Source organism: Nicotiana sylvestris, chromosome 8, assembly GCF_000393655.2.
Source record: "Nicotiana sylvestris chromosome 8, ASM39365v2, whole genome shotgun sequence".
Classification (NCBI taxonomy): Eukaryota; Viridiplantae; Streptophyta; class Magnoliopsida; order Solanales; family Solanaceae; genus Nicotiana; species Nicotiana sylvestris.
The window spans coordinates 191,740,699-191,756,873 of NC_091064.1; positions in this window are offsets into that span (position 1 = coordinate 191,740,699).

The following is a 16,175-nucleotide window of genomic DNA, read 5'->3' on the forward strand; positions in this document are numbered from 1 at the left end:
CTAGATTTTTTGGAAATAATTTGAAGCCGTGGTTATTCAAAGCAGAACAATTCTTCCAAATTGATAAAGTACCAACCGAGGAAAGAGTCATATTGGCATCTCTTCATTTAGAAGGTGAAGCTATGGAATGGCATCAAGGTTTTATGAAATACAGGAGTTGCACTCAGTCACCCACTTCTATTTGAAATAAGTCTTACAAGAGTAAATTTATCACAGAAAAATGCAATTAGTTGCTTCATAGGAGGACTGGAGGAACAACTAAACATAGGAGTGAAGATGACCAAACCAAGATCTCTTGCTCAAGCATTTAAAGCAGCCAGGATGCAAGAAGCTTACAAAGATGCTCAGTCCAAGGAGATTATGCAGAGGGTATCATTACCTCCGGCACAAACCACAAATTTTAAAAGGAATTTGGATAAGAAATAACAAAACAAACCATTGTTGGATTTGCCTGCTCCTAGGAAAGACCAGCAAGCAACTTTTAATGGAGGGTTTAACGAAGAAGACTGAGTGTTGAGGAAGCCAACGAGAAAAAGGCCAAAGGCTTGTGCTACTTCTGTAATGAGAAGTATGTGCAACCTTAAGCAAATTTATGCATTAGAAGTTGAAGAACATCTGGATCTTGGATATTCCGAAGATGATGAGAGCTCTGGAAATCTAGAACAAATACTAGAGTTGGCTGAGCAGACAGAACACATGAAAATATTAGTTCATGTATTGAATCGTTCTATGGGGTTCAAATTCGTTAGAGTTACTGTCTATAATGCTAAGGAACCCTTGCACATTCTTATAGATACTGGAAGCATACACAACTTCATCAACTCTGATTTGGCTGAGATGTCCTGTAACAACCACCTGTCCTCATATAGTTACTGCTGCAAATGGTAGTGGTATGAAGGTGGATACTGCTTGCAGATTATCTTGGCTATTGCAGGGTGCTGAATTTGAGGCCAATTTCATGTTGTTGCCTTTGACAAATTATGATTTGATAGTAGGTGTTGAATGGCTGATCACACTTGGTGATGTCAAGGTGAACTTAAAGAAACTCACTATGGAGTTCTTTTACAAAGGAAGGAAACATGTGCTCAGGAGTGTGTAGGATTGCGTATAGGTGTTCGTAACACGCAGCGGAAGACAATAACAATCCTAGGCAGATTTTTTCGTGTTTAAAATTTATTTACATGTCAAAGATCGGATCTAAGACGTACCTGGTGAAGAGAGTCTCGTTTCAAATTTCTTCGATAGTGCGAAGACTCTATGCGTATCCACACCGAGACCGATCCTTGCTATCAACTCTTTGATCAACGAAACCCGCGAACAAATTGAACGGAAAACTTGTGATAGCAGTTTTCTCAAAAATCTCAACTCAAATTAGAAGAACAAGAAACACTTTTCTTGTAATTGTATTTTCTCTCTTGGCTTTGTATTGCACTCTCACTTTTACAAAGTATTTTTCTTCTCAAGAATTAATAATCGAAGTCGCACGACAAGAACTGTTCTTGTATGTTTTTCTCTTAATTTTGTGGCTTCTTAAAAGTACTATTTTTTCACCGTGGCCTCTTAACCCTTAGTGATGTATTTATATATCACTTAAGCCAACAATATCTTTCATTAGGTTAAGGAAAAATATAAACGTGATTTACTTCTTTTACAAGTTCATTCCAAAATTGAACTTTGTAAAACTTTTTCTATTAGAAAACTAAATCACATTCCATACAGGAATAGAAACCACGCCCTTTATGGACCTTTTAATTCAATCCAAATTGAATAGTACAAATCCCATTCTTAATAAGATGTACGTGATTGAAATAAGCCGACAAGTCCTTTTGGACTTTTACGTTAATCCAATTACAAAATTAAATTGATATTATATACAACTTTTATATAATTAATATCAATTAATATTATATATATCCCATATATATTACAACCAAGAGATAAAATTTAATTTTCTATTCCAAATAGAAAACTTCAATTTGTTCACAATATTAACTATATCCTTTGTGCTAGCAATGAATATAATAATATTTCACTTAGACTAATAACTAAATTTATTTGACTAATTAAATTCCTTAATTTAATTATCAAATAATAAGTTAATTAATCCTTTAGCAAAGATCAGAACACTCGTTAGTGTGCGACCCCATAGGTTCAATACTAAGCCGGTAGTAAATTGACCACATCAATATACTAATCAAGGGTGGCGTCTAGCAACACTCCTTAACGACCGGATAATATGAAGTATACAATTTACTCTCAAGAACCAGTAGAAGAATAATGTAGTAATTCCTCCTGTCCTTATAGCTCTGGATCACCCTAGGATATGGTTCAACTGTCAAATCCTAATAGGCGACCAACTATGTGTTCATATCAGATATAATCGACCATTGAATGACCTAAGAAACTCATTTCTTCTTTCATTCAATTGCCCTGGCCAAGGTCTTAGTTTGGTCATTTATAATTCATGACAACATGGAGCTTAAACTCATTACCAAAGTTGACAGATTCCATTTTGAACAATCACTAATTCTACAAGCATTTAATCATACCCAATATTCTTTCAACTATCACCCTAGGGCCTTAGGTGTCTAGTATCAAAGCACAATAAATAACTTGTCAATTACTATGACGATCTCAGGTCAAAGGAAACGGTTACATCACATTCTTCAAGAGAATATCCTATTGACAGTTTATGGTAATTCTAACCATTAGGAATTATCCAATGAGTCGGTTCAATGATCATATCTCTATATGCATCATCTATCTATGTGATTTAGTTAATGAGATCAACTAATCTTTATCCAATAAAGACGATCACATAAATATTGATCTAACCGGATTACTAATGTCCAAATTAATAATCCTACGATCAAGAACAAATTTAGATTAAATTGTAAGAGACTTTGCTCTCATTATCATGATCTCTATCAAAATGACAAATCTCAAAATTTAATCAAGGACCTTATCAAATTAATCAAATAGTTAATAATAACTATGATATATAAAAGAATATCAAATGCCATATATTTTTATATCAAATAATATTTACAAAAATATGTTCAAATCATCAAATATGAGATTGGATCTAGGGCATATCTACTATATCCCTAGCAATCTCCCACTTGCACTAGAGCCAATCGCTCTTATACTTCATTCTCAATTTTCACTTGTGCTTGTCAAACTCCTTTGTACCATGAGCTTTAGTGAGTGGGTATGGAGCATTCCTTTCCATCAGCCTTTTGAATCTAGACGTCTCCACGTTCAATGATTTCTCTTATCAAGTGATCCCTTGGCAGAACGTGTTTGGATTTTTGGTGTGATTTTGGTTCTTTTTCTTGAGCAATGGCTCCAGTGTTGTCACACAACAATGAAATTGTACCTTATATTGAAGGAACCACACCAAGTTCAGTTAAGAACTTTTTCATCCATACAGCTTTCTTAGCAGCTTCACTAGCTGCTATATATTCTGCTTCAGTCACTGAATCAGCTACTGTAGCTTGTTTGGAACTTTTCCAACTCACTGCACCACCATTTAAGGTGAATACATAACTAGAAATAGATTTGCTATCATCTCTATCTGAAGAGAAACTTGCATCAGTATAACCTTCAAGTTTCAACTCAGAATCCCCAAAGATGAGGAATTGGTCTTTAGTCCTTCTTAAGTACTTAAGAATGGTCTTCACCACCTTCCAATGTTCCTCACCAGGATTTGCCTGATATCGGCTAGTCACTCCAAGTGCATAAGCCACATCAGGACGTGTACATGTCATGGTATACATGATAGCTCCCACTGCACTAGCGTATGGGATCTTACTCATGCGTTCTCTCTCTTCAGGTGTTTTAGGACAATCCTCCCTACTAAGAGAAATTCTAGTGCCTATCGGTAGATAGCCTCTTTTGGAATTATCCATGTTATACCTCTTTAAGATGGTATCAATGTACAAAGACTGGGAAAGTCCAAGCAGCTTCCTAGATCTATCTCTATAGATCTTTATTCCTAATATATAAGCTGTTTTTAACAATTCTTTCATGGAGAACTGTTCAGATAGCCAAATCTTGGTACTTTGCAATGCTAGTATGCCATTCCCTATGAGCAATATATCATCAACATACAATACTAAGAATATAATTGTGCTCCCACTAACCTTTTTGTACACACAAGGTTCTTCTTCGCATCTAACAAAATTGAACTTTTCAATTGTCATGTTAAAGCGAATATTCCAACTTCGAGAAGCTTGCTTTAGTCCATAAATGGATCTTTGTAGCTTACAAATTTTATTATGATCAGACGAAGATGTGAAATCTTCAGGTTGTGTCATGTACACATCCTCTTCTAACTCACCATTAAGGAAAACTGTTTTTACATCCATTTGCCATATTTCATAATCATAGTATGCTGCTATAGCAAGCAAAATCCGAATAGATTTGAGCATTGCCACTGGAGAGAAAGTCTCGTCATAGTCGACTCATTCTTTCTGACGATATCCCTTGGCAACAAGACGGGCTTTGTAGGTCTCCAACTTTCCGTCTGCTCCAATATTTTTCTTAAAAATCCATTTACAACCAATAGGTTTTATATCCTTTGAAGATTCAACTAAAGTCCATACTTTATTTTCCTTCATGGATTCCATTTCGAATTCCATGGTCTTTTGCCACTTCTCATAATCGGAACTTTGTATAGCCTCTTCATAGGTCTTAGGGTCATCATCATTATGATCAACCTCATTTGATACATCATTGTCACACCTCCTTTTTCCGCACCCGAGGGGGTACAAGGGAGTTTTTTTCCAATTTAAAGGACAATCGAAACGGGATTGGTTTAATTATTTCAGAGTCGTCACTTGGGAGGTTTAGGGTGTCCCAAGTCACCAATTTTAATCCCGAATCGAGGAAAATAATGACTCTATATTACAGTCTGCGTACCAGAAATCCGGATAAGGAATTCTGTTAACTCGGGAGAAGGTGTTAGGCATTCCCGAGTTCCGTGGTTCTAGCACGGTCACTCAACTGTTATATTCGGCTTGATTATCTGATTTTATACAAGTGTGAACTTATGTGCAAAATTTAACTTTTAACCGCTTTTATCATTTACTGTTTTTATCAAGAATTGCAACGTTGTAAAAATGTATCTCGAACCGCGTTACAATCAATGTACCCGTGATTAGAAACACATTTCGACTCCGTTGAGAATTGGATTTGGGTCACATAAATGTGCACCCGGGTTTAAGAAGGTAAGATTTATTAAGGCGCGTCCTAAAGAGTCTAACGTATTGTTATTTTAGGAGGGTTGTGAAATTTGCTAAACAACCCGTCCTGGAAACTAAATGCTTTGATAATATACGTTTAACGAGGGCCCTGCATCTTGTGCGTTTCTGTTTGTCGAAGCTCATCTCGTCTTTATTTTAACAGGATATCCTATAGCAACTACGTTTCTTGTCACATTTGTCTCTACTAGTTGAGGTTAAAAATGACCCTATTCAATTACATGCTTGCAGGTTATTATAACGGAATCCCGAGTGCCTTTGCAGAATAAGAAAACATGACCGTGCCCATGGGCAGCTAATCGAGCACCGTGGGCCCAAACCCAGCCCACACGGTATTGGCTGGACCTGGGCCAATGCCTTTCTAATGAAAGGCTGCTGGGTTCGTTTGATTCAGGCTCGACCTTCGTGAGGTTGAGAAGTGCAGCCTTGCACCGTTTATTTTAAAAGCAATGGTTTGTCAATTGTAAGGAGACAATTTATCAAAAGGACATGAAATTAACTAACATGGATAGTTCTACGTTTTAAGGACATGCTAACCATAAAAAACCTAAGATACAACCTACTGCATTTGAGACCCTTTTATCTATCAACCTACATATACAAACTAGCATTCAATCACCACATATTGACATCTATTGGGCACACAGGCTACCTTCAGTATCTAAACAAGGATGCAAACTATTACATATTACATGAATATTTAATGTAACCATCTATGTATAAAGACATTCTTCAGGACTTTCATTTATATTCATGCTCAAATTTCCCAATTACATTTGACAGTGCATTGGTTGTGTACCTGGTATAGAAGACAAAGAAGAAAGGAATGATCAGCTGGGCAGTATGCAGTAAACACAGCAACAGCAGATACACAGCAACAGCACAGCAACAAACCAAACCAAATGTTTTCCACAAACCTCAGACGACCAATAATATTTCCCAGAACAAAGAGGACCAACAAATAGTCGAGTACCAAACCAATGAACCCAGAAACGAAGGATGAAACAACAGCAACAACAGAGTATTCAATGCAGCAACACTACCAATTCAATAACCAGAAACAGCTCAATCAATGCAAACAAAGAACTTGGCCAAGACAGCTTGACCAATATGCACTCTTATACAACTTTCAGGCAGTGTTTGGTTGCAGTGTTTACTGGAAACTACCTTATGTTTTCAGTTTTCTTTGGACTCACTAGACCTCTCTCCAGATTAAAACTCCAGCCTAAAATTCCACTTTTGTTTTTCTTTTTCTGAAGACTAAAAGTCCAGCCCCTTTTCAGTTCTCAAATGGCCTATTTATAAGCCAAAGTGACCAAGTGCAGCTAAGCTGCCTGCCCTGCCAATTGGCAGAATGCCCATACCCTTTAAGCCCATGCCTAAGCATCTTTGGTGCCAGCCCCTTTGTTCCCCACGCCTGGTCTTTTGTTTAATCAAGAGTTATGGGCTCATTTTATTTATTCATTTTAAGCCCCATACTCTTATGTCTTGCTCCCCATTAGTATTAGTTTAATCTTAATTAGTACCCTACTTGCCAGCTTCATTTAAACTAACCTTTTCTGCCTTTTTCAAACCCCAGAATACCCCTGCTTGACCTTGATTATTACTGCCCTGCCTATTGCAGCATCAGGGCATTTTTGAACTGATGAAAGTTCAAATTCAAGACTGCCTGGACTGAACCTTTTCAGTCAGTTTCACAATGCAAACAAACCATTTCAAACAATGCTGGGGCATTCAGTCAATGGCAAGGTTCAATTAGTCATGCGACATTATTAGCTCATTCGATTCATTAGTTATAGAAAACTGATCGACGACATTTATCGAGTCGACTATACTAATCATAACAGGTAATGATCAGTCGTTCAAATAAACAACACCTACAGGGACCTAAAGGGCTTCGGACAACTTGGTCAGTCACTAGGAACCTATATAAGTTTATTCATGCGACGACTATACTAATCGGACATGCTTATCATAGGATACATTTAAATCATACACAGAAACCAATCGACCAAATAAAAGGTCTTTACAGAGATGAAGAAATCCGAATGAAAAATAACAAAAAATAACAAACAAACACAACGAAACATGCTGACCACTTAATCAAAACTAACACAAAAGAAAGGAAAACTTACCGAAAATGTTTAAATCAAACAGACCCAAATCTGATTCAACTTCGAACTTTTGAGGCCGAACAAACTTTAATCAGGGTGTTCTCACATGAGAACACCTTGATTAAGGTCTATTAGACCTCAAACCCATGTCCAAACCGGCCGGATTCCCCAGGTGCATGTGTTCTAAAGTCTGGATTTCCAGATCTGATTTTTAGGGAGTTGTGGGTAGATTCGGACCAAACCAAGTTTGGTTTGGTCACGAGGAAGGTCAGGGGAGTGTCTGGTATGAAGATGGGATGGTTTGGCATAGATCCGGGTTCGACTCAAATCTTCAAATGAAGATTCGAGACGAACGAAAGTGATTCGAGGCTCGTGGTTAGTGGATTCGTGTTCAGGACAGTGAGGTGGTCCTAGGGTGTTCAGGAGGCGGTCATCGGCGTTCATGCCGCCGGCTTTAATGGCGAGGGATACTGGGGCGGCTGCTAGGGTTCGGGGGGTTTCAGATTTGGGTTTGGGGACGATGAAGGGTGGGGTTGGTATAGGGGGTACGGGGTACGATAGGAGGCTTATATACGGGGAGGCTGATTGGATCTGAGCCGTTAGATCAGATGATCTCAACGGCTTAGATCTGATCCTGAGAAATGAGACGGGGTCGTTTGGTAGTTAAACGAGGTCGTTTGGTTTAAGTGGGGGGTTGGGTCAGACTGGTTATTGGGTCGGGTTTGAAAACGGGTCGTTGAAAGGGGTCCTGAGCCGTTGGATTGGCCTGGACGGATGGCTCAGATCGAACGCCCTTATACGGCGTCGTTTGAATTGCTGCTTGGGCAGCCGGTTTTGGACTGGACTCGAGTGTCTGTTTGGGCTTGCATTGTTTTATTTCTTTGGGCCCAAACCGATTTTCCTTCACTCTTTTGCTTTCTTTCTTTTTTTTTTCTTCAAATTAAACAAAAATTCCTAAAACAATGTAAAAATTAAAATAAACCTACACACATATTGAGTGATACCCACAACGATAAACACAAAAATGAACAAATAAAATAAAAATAAAAATGGTTAGCTCACAGCTGAGAATGAACGATGCACACATACACATTTTTTGAATTTTCTTTTAACGACAGGCATTTTTGTATTTTTGTTTGATAATGCCTAGATGCAAAACGGACAGACCCATAAATGACTAACAACACATGTCACGGAAAACTCGAAGAATTGTACCGCGAAATCATTTGTCACTATTTTTATTTTCTTTTGGAGCGATTGCTCGTAAAGCAAAAATCACGTGCTTACAGCTGCCCCTCTTTGCACGAAGACACGAAGGGTTTTCGCGCAAAGATAAAGCGAGCGATTTTTGCCCGTCCGAATACTCCGTGTGAAGCATTTTTTGAAAAAGATTTGACCGAACCTTTGCTTCAGAGGTTTCCTACATATCCTGGGCTGAACAGGAATCAGGTCAATGTAGTTCGGGAAATTTTGGTAGCTGGGACTACCGTGTGACTGTATTGCTTGCTGTTGTGGTGCGCTGTTGCATGCTGCTGTAGGATGCTACTGCTCAACCGATCTCCCTGTTACATTGCTCTAAAAGGAAAAACAAGAAGTTAAGCTAGAGTATGAGATCTCATCTATCTCCCACTTGTTCTTGTTGTCTCGCTTTCTTGTCGGCTAACGCTTTCCTCTGATGCCTTTATTTTGTGAACTTTGGAGATGATGTTGGTCCATCGCCTTTCTGAATACCAGTTTTCATCACTTTGTTTGATTTGCTGGGAACATGGCTTTCTTCTTTAAATCTTCCACTGGTCTCTTCAGTGGTATGTCTCTTCATCAGTATTGTCATACTGGGCATGCTACAATGTTTCCGAACTGCTTCTTCTGAGACGCGTTCCTTTTTCCTTTTGAATGTGCGCTTGCCTCTGCAGTTGTCTGCTTCTGGGATTTTATTGTTTCCCGTTCGGGGCTCTCTGTTGTACCCTTCCGTTTTCGGGTGGGGTGACTGATTCCAAAATCTAGAGCTAAAGGGTATTCCCGCATTATACTGGTGGGCGACCTAGAACTTAAAAGTATTCCCGCATTATACTGGTGGGCGACCTAGAACTTAAATGTATTCCCGAATTATACTGGTGGGCGACCTAGAACTTAAAAGTATTCCCGCATTATACTGGTGGGCGACCTAGAACTTAAATGTATTCCCGCATTATACTGGTGGGCGACCTAGAACTTAAATGTATTCCCGCATTATACTGGTGGGCGACCTAGAACTTAAAAGTATTCCCGCATTATACTGGTGGGCGACCTAGAACTTAAATGTATTCCCGCATTATACTGGTGGGCGACCTAGAACTTAAATGTATTCCCGCATTATACTGGTGGGCGACCTAGAACTTAAATGTATTCCCGCATTATACTGGTGGGCGACCTAGAACTTGAAAGTATTCCCGCATTATACTGGTGGGCGACCTAGAACTTAAATGTATTCCCGCATTATACTGGTGGGCGACCTAGAACTTAAATGTATTCCCGCATTATACTGGTGGGCGACCTAGAACTTAAATGTATTCCCGCATTATACTGGTGGGCGACCTAGAACTTAAATGTATTCCCGCATTATACTGGTGGGCGACCTAGAACTTAAATGTATTCCCGCATTATACTGGTGGGCGACCTAGAACTTAAAAGTATTCCCGCATTATACTGGTGGGCGACCTAGAACTTAAATGTATTCCCGCATTATACTGGTGGGCGACCTAGAACTTAAAAGTATTCCCGCATTATACTGGTGGGCGACCTAGAACTTAAATGTATTCCCGCATTATACTGGTGGGCGACCTAGAACTTAAATGTATTCCCGCATTATACTGGTGGGCGACCTAGAACTTAAATGTATTCCCGCATTATACTGGTGGGCGACCTAGAACTTAAATGTATTCCCGCATTATACTGGTGGGCGACCTAGAACTTAAATGTATTCCCGCATTATACTGGTGGGCGACCTAGAACTTAAATGTATTCCCGCATTATACTGGTGGGCGACCTAGAACTTAAATGTATTCCCGCATTATACTGGTGGGCGACCTAGAACTTGAAAGTATTCCCGCATTATACTGGTGGGCGACCTAGAACTTAAATGTATTCCCGCATTATACTGGTGGGCGACCTAGAACTTAAATGTATTCCCGCATTATACTGGTGGGCGACCTAGAACTTGAAAGTATTCCCGCATTATACTGGTGGGCGACCTAGAACTTAAATGTATTCCCGCATTATACTGGTGGGCGACCTAGAACTTAAAAGTATTCCCGCATTATACTGGTGGGCGACCTAGAACTTAAAAGTATTCCCGCATTATACTGGTGGGCGACCTAGAACTTAAAATGTATTCCCGCATTATACTGGTGGGCGACCTAGAACTTAAATGTATTCCCGCATTATACTGGTGGGCGACCTAGAACTTAAAATGTATTCCCGCATTATACTGGTGGGCGACCTAGAACTTAAAATGTATTCCCGCATTATACTGGTGGGCGACCTAGAACTTAAAAGTATTCCCGCATTATACTGGTGGGCGACCTAGAACTTAAAATGTATTCCCGCATTATACTGGTGGGCGACCTAGAACTTAAATGTATTCCCGCATTATACTGGTGGGCGACCTAGAACTTAAAATGTATTCCCGCATTATACTGGTGGGCGACCTAGAACTTAAAATGTATTCCCGCATTATACTGGTGGGCGACCTAGAACTTAAAATGTATTCCCGCATTATACTGGTGGGCGACCTAGAACTTAAAATGTATTCCCGCATTATACTGGTGGGCGACCTAGAACTTAAATGTATTGAAATTGCTTCCCCGTTCTTCCGAGAAAATTTTCGACAATTGGCAGAAAATTTTCTGCCCCGGTTTTTGGTGACTTCCATGGCGGTGCATCTTGCTGCCATCATCAATCCTTTGTTTTCCTGCAGCAGACAAAAGGATTTAATCAGTTTTAATCGTGGTGGTAGAGGGTGCCTTTCTGGCGAGCCGTTTTTCTCTCTTCCCCCTTCTTGCTCTTTGTCCCCCTAATTGGTTGGCGGGCAAAGTTGCCTATTGGGGGTCTCTAGCCTGCTGGGGATTGGTTTTCAATTTATCCCCTTCTCTGCTTTCTCTTTAAACACATGATGTGGGAGTCTGCTTCTAACTCCCGAAACCACTCCCTTTTGGAGCATACTTCTTCCAACATTTCCGAGCACAATCCCTGCATTGCCTGGGGCCGGCCTTTAAGACTGTTTGTATTATCCTGCATTGGATGAATTCCCCTTCGGTTTCTGGTAGTAAGCTTTGAAAAATCCTTTAAAGACACATTTTAGGAAAAGAAATAAAGATATGGAAAGGAGAAAATCTTTCTGAACCAATATTTTGTGGGAGGAGACAATCAAAAGAACTTATCTGGAGGACACAACTGGTCCCCGTGATCATGGCGTGCACCATAGATTCCCGACCCAGTCTATTTGTATCAATTGATTTGCCCGATGGTTTGACTTGCTGGGGATGATAAAGGAGTGTTCATTTTGTTTTGAATGTGGCAGCTTTGTTGATCTGTCTCGTCGCCTCACAGTGCCATTCGAGGGGTTTTCACTAATGAGACTCTCTCTTTTCTCTCATCTCCCGATGCCTTATGGTGCCTGTGAAGGTTTCCACCAATAAGACTCTCTCATTTCATATCCCTCGTCTTACATCGCCTCTCGGTGCCTGTGAAGGTTTTCACCGATAAGACTCTCTCATTTTATTTCTTTCGAGGAATCGGGGCGTTGTAGATACGACCCTCTCTTCTGGAGATTCCTTCGACTATCAATTCATTTCCAGTCTTACGATCCTCTTCTTTGCTGGGGATTGGTGTATTATTCTCGGTCTTATTTGCCTGACTTGACATCTCTTGAACATTGATCGGGAGGTCTTTGGGACGTTGATGTTGGTTTTGGTGTGGAGTTAAAGAAAGGCTATGAAAAATGAAAATAATTTGATGGGTGATGTGCTACAACTTTTGGAATCAAACCTTTGTTGGAATTTTAAAACATAACTTCTGCCCCAGTTTTCTTGCTTGGGGAATTTATTTTTTACTCTTATGTTGTGCTATGTGCGTTACGCACGCTGTGCCTATTATGCACACTATGTACATTATGCATCCTATATTTACTATGATGCATACTATGACCGAGCCGTGAGGCGCCTACGTATCCTCTTTGAGGAATCAGGTCAAACGTAGTTCCCACGGTTTTATATTCCTTGATTTTTCTTTTCTTTCTTTTCATTTTCTTTTCCTTTTCTTTTTCTTTTTCTTTTCTTTTCCTTTCTTTTCTTTTCTTTTTTTCGTATCTTTCCCATTAGTGATTCCAAAACTTTCCCATTAGTGATTCCAAAAGAGGGGTATTGAAAGAATTGCTTAAGGCTCAAAGGGGGAAGCGAGGGTTAAAAGTGTTTGGATAGAAGAAAGAATTGCCTCCGTCATCTCATTATTCAACAAATGCCAAATACAAACAAATAAACCAAAAATTGCCATAATTAAAGAAGTTACGCATAATATCTCTTGACTGCATCTGAATTGATAGCCATGTCGACACATCTACCTTCGACATCTGTCAAACACAAAGCACCGTTGGACAATACTCGGGTCACGATATAAGGCCCTTGCCAATTTGGGGCGAATTTGCCCTTTGCCTCGACCTGATGTGGGAGGATCTTCTTCAATACTTGCTGCCCTACTTCAAACTTCCTGGGGCGCACCTTTTTATTATACGCTCTTGCCATTCTCTTCTGGTACAGCTGACCATGGCACACTGCTGCCAATCTTTTCTCATCTATCAGGCTCAACTGTTCCAAGCGAGCTTTGATCCATTCATCATCATCAATTCCGGCTTCAGCGACAATTCGGAGGGACGGAATTTCGACCTCCGCTGGTATCACGGCCTCAGTTCCATACACCAACAAATAAGGAGTTGTGCCTATGGAAGTCCGGACGGTAGTGCGGTAACCCAACAAAGCAAAGGGTAATTTCTCGTGCCATTGTCTGGACCCTTCCACCATTTTTCGCAGTATCTTCTTGATATTCTTATTGGCTGCTTCGACTGCTCCATTTGCCTTAGGACGATATGGGGTGGAATTGCGGTGTGTAATCTTGAATTGTTGGCATACCTCTCTCATCAAGCTGCTATTAAGATTCGCACCGTTATCCGTGATGATCACTTTTGGGATCCCAAATCTGCAGATGATATGGGAGTGAACAAAGTCCACCACTGCCTTCTTGGTTACTGATTTGAAGGTTTTAGCCTCAACCCATTTGGTGAAGTAATCAATGGTCACTAGAATGAACCTATGACCGTTGGACGCTGCTGGCTCGATGGGCCCAATGACATCCATGCCCCATGCTACAAACGGCCAGGGTGCTGACATCGTATGTAACTCTGTTGGCGGAGAATGAATCAAGTCTCCATGTATCTGGCACTGATGGCATTTCCTCACGAAAGTGATACAGTCGTGTTCCATGGTGAGCCAATAACACCCTGTTCGAAGGATTTTTCTTGCCAATACATATCCACTCATGTGTGGCCCACAAACTCCAGCATGTACTTCTGCCATAACCGTTGTTGCCTGCCTGGCATCTATGCATCTCAACAATCCCAGATCCGGGGTTCTTTTGTACAATATTCCCCCACTGAGGAAGAAACCATTCGACAACCGCCGGAGGGCTCTTTTTTGGTCTCCAGAGGCATGTTCTGGATATATCCCCATCCTGAGGTATTCCTTGATATCATGAAACCAGGGTTCGCCATCTGCTTCTTCTTCTATGGCATTGCAGTAGGCGTGCTGATCACGGACCTGGATGTGTAGAGGGTCAACATACATTTTGTCAGGGTGGTGCAGCATTGATGCTAAGGTGGCTAAGGCATCCGCAACCTCATTGTGAACTCTCGGGATGTGTTTGAACTTTACCGATCGAAATTGCTTGCTCAGATCATGCAAGCATTGTCGGTATGGTATGAGCTTTAGATCTCGTGTTTCCCATTCACCCTGAATTTGATGTACCAAGAGGTCCGAGTCTCCCAAGACCAAGACGTCTTGGACATCCATGTCAGCGGCCAGGCGCAGACCCAGAATGCAAGCCTCATATTCGGCCATATTGTTGGTGCAATAGAAGCGTAGTTGAGCCGTAACAGGATAATGCCGTCCTGTTTCAGAAATGAGTACTGCTCCTATTCCAACCCCTTTTGCGTTCGCAGCTCCATCGAAGAAAAGCTTCCAACCCGGTTCCTCAGGTAATTCCAACTCATTCGTATGCATCACCTCTTCGTCAGGAAAATACGTTCTTAAGGGCTCGTATTTTTCATCAACGGGATTCTCTGCCAAATGGTCTGCCAGTGCCTGGGCTTTCATGGCCGTCCTTGTTACGTAGACGATATCAAATTCTGTGAGCAGAATTTGCCATTTTGCCAACCTTCCCGTGGGCATAGGTTTCTGAAAGATATACTTTAATGGGTCCAAACGGGATATGAGATAAGTAGTATATGAAGACAGGTAGTGCTTCAACTTCTGAGCTACCCAAGTTAGGGCGCAACATGTTTTCTCGAGTTGAGTGTACTTGACCTCATGTACTGTGAATTTCTTGCTAAGATAGTAGATGGCCTGCTCCTTCCTTCCTGTGTCATCATGTTGCCCCAATACACAACCAAATGAATTTTCCAAGACCGTCAGGTAAAGAATTAGGGGCTTCCCGGGTTTTGGCGGGACCAATACGGGTGGATTAGACAGATACCCTTTGATTTGGTCGAAGGCCTCCTGACACTCTGCTGTCCAACCTACTGCAGCGTCCTTTCTCAGCAGCCGAAATATGGGCTCACAAGTTGCTGTGAGTTGAGCGATGAACCTGCTGATATAATTGAGTCTACCCAGCAAACTCATTACCTCTGTTTTGTTCCTTGGCGGTGGCAAATCTCGGATGGATTCAATTTTGGATGGGTCTAACTCAATCCCCCGTCGACTGACGATGAATCCTAGCAACTTTCCTGATGGGACCCCGAATGCGCATTTGGCCGGGTTAAGCTTGATATCATACCTCCGGAGTCTTTGGAAAAATCTCCTTAGGTCTGCTACATGGTCCTCCTGACGCCAAGATTTGATGATCACGTCATCGACGTACACCTCTATTTCTTTGTGTATCATGTCATGAAACACAGCAGTCATTGCTCGCATGTACGTTGCCCCGGCGTTCTTTAACCCGAACGGCATTACCCGATAGCAGTAGGTTCCCCATGGCGTAATAAACGCTGTCTTCTCAGCATCCTCCTCGTCGATTAGGATCTGATGATAACCCGCATAACAATCCACAAAGGATCCGATCTCGCGCCCAGCGCAATTGTCGATCAGGATATGAATGTTGGGCAGCGGAAAATTGTCCTTGGGACTTGCTTTGTTGAGGTTGCGGTAATCAATGCATACCCTGATTTTTCCATCCTTCTTTGGGACTGGTACCACATTGGCCAACCACTCGGGATACCGAGTGACCCGAATGACCTTCGACTGTAATTGCTTAATCACTTCTTCTTTGATCTTTACACTCATTTCTGTTTTAAATTTCCTTAGTTTTTGCTTGACCGGAGGGTATGCCGGGTCAGTGGGCAATTTGTGAACCACTAAATTGGTGCTTAATCCAGGCATATCATCATAGGACCAGGCAAAAACATCTTTGAATTCCCTGAGAGTTTTGATCAATTCTGTTCTGACATTCGGCTCAATGTGGATGCTAATTTTGGTCTCTTGGACGTTATCAGCGT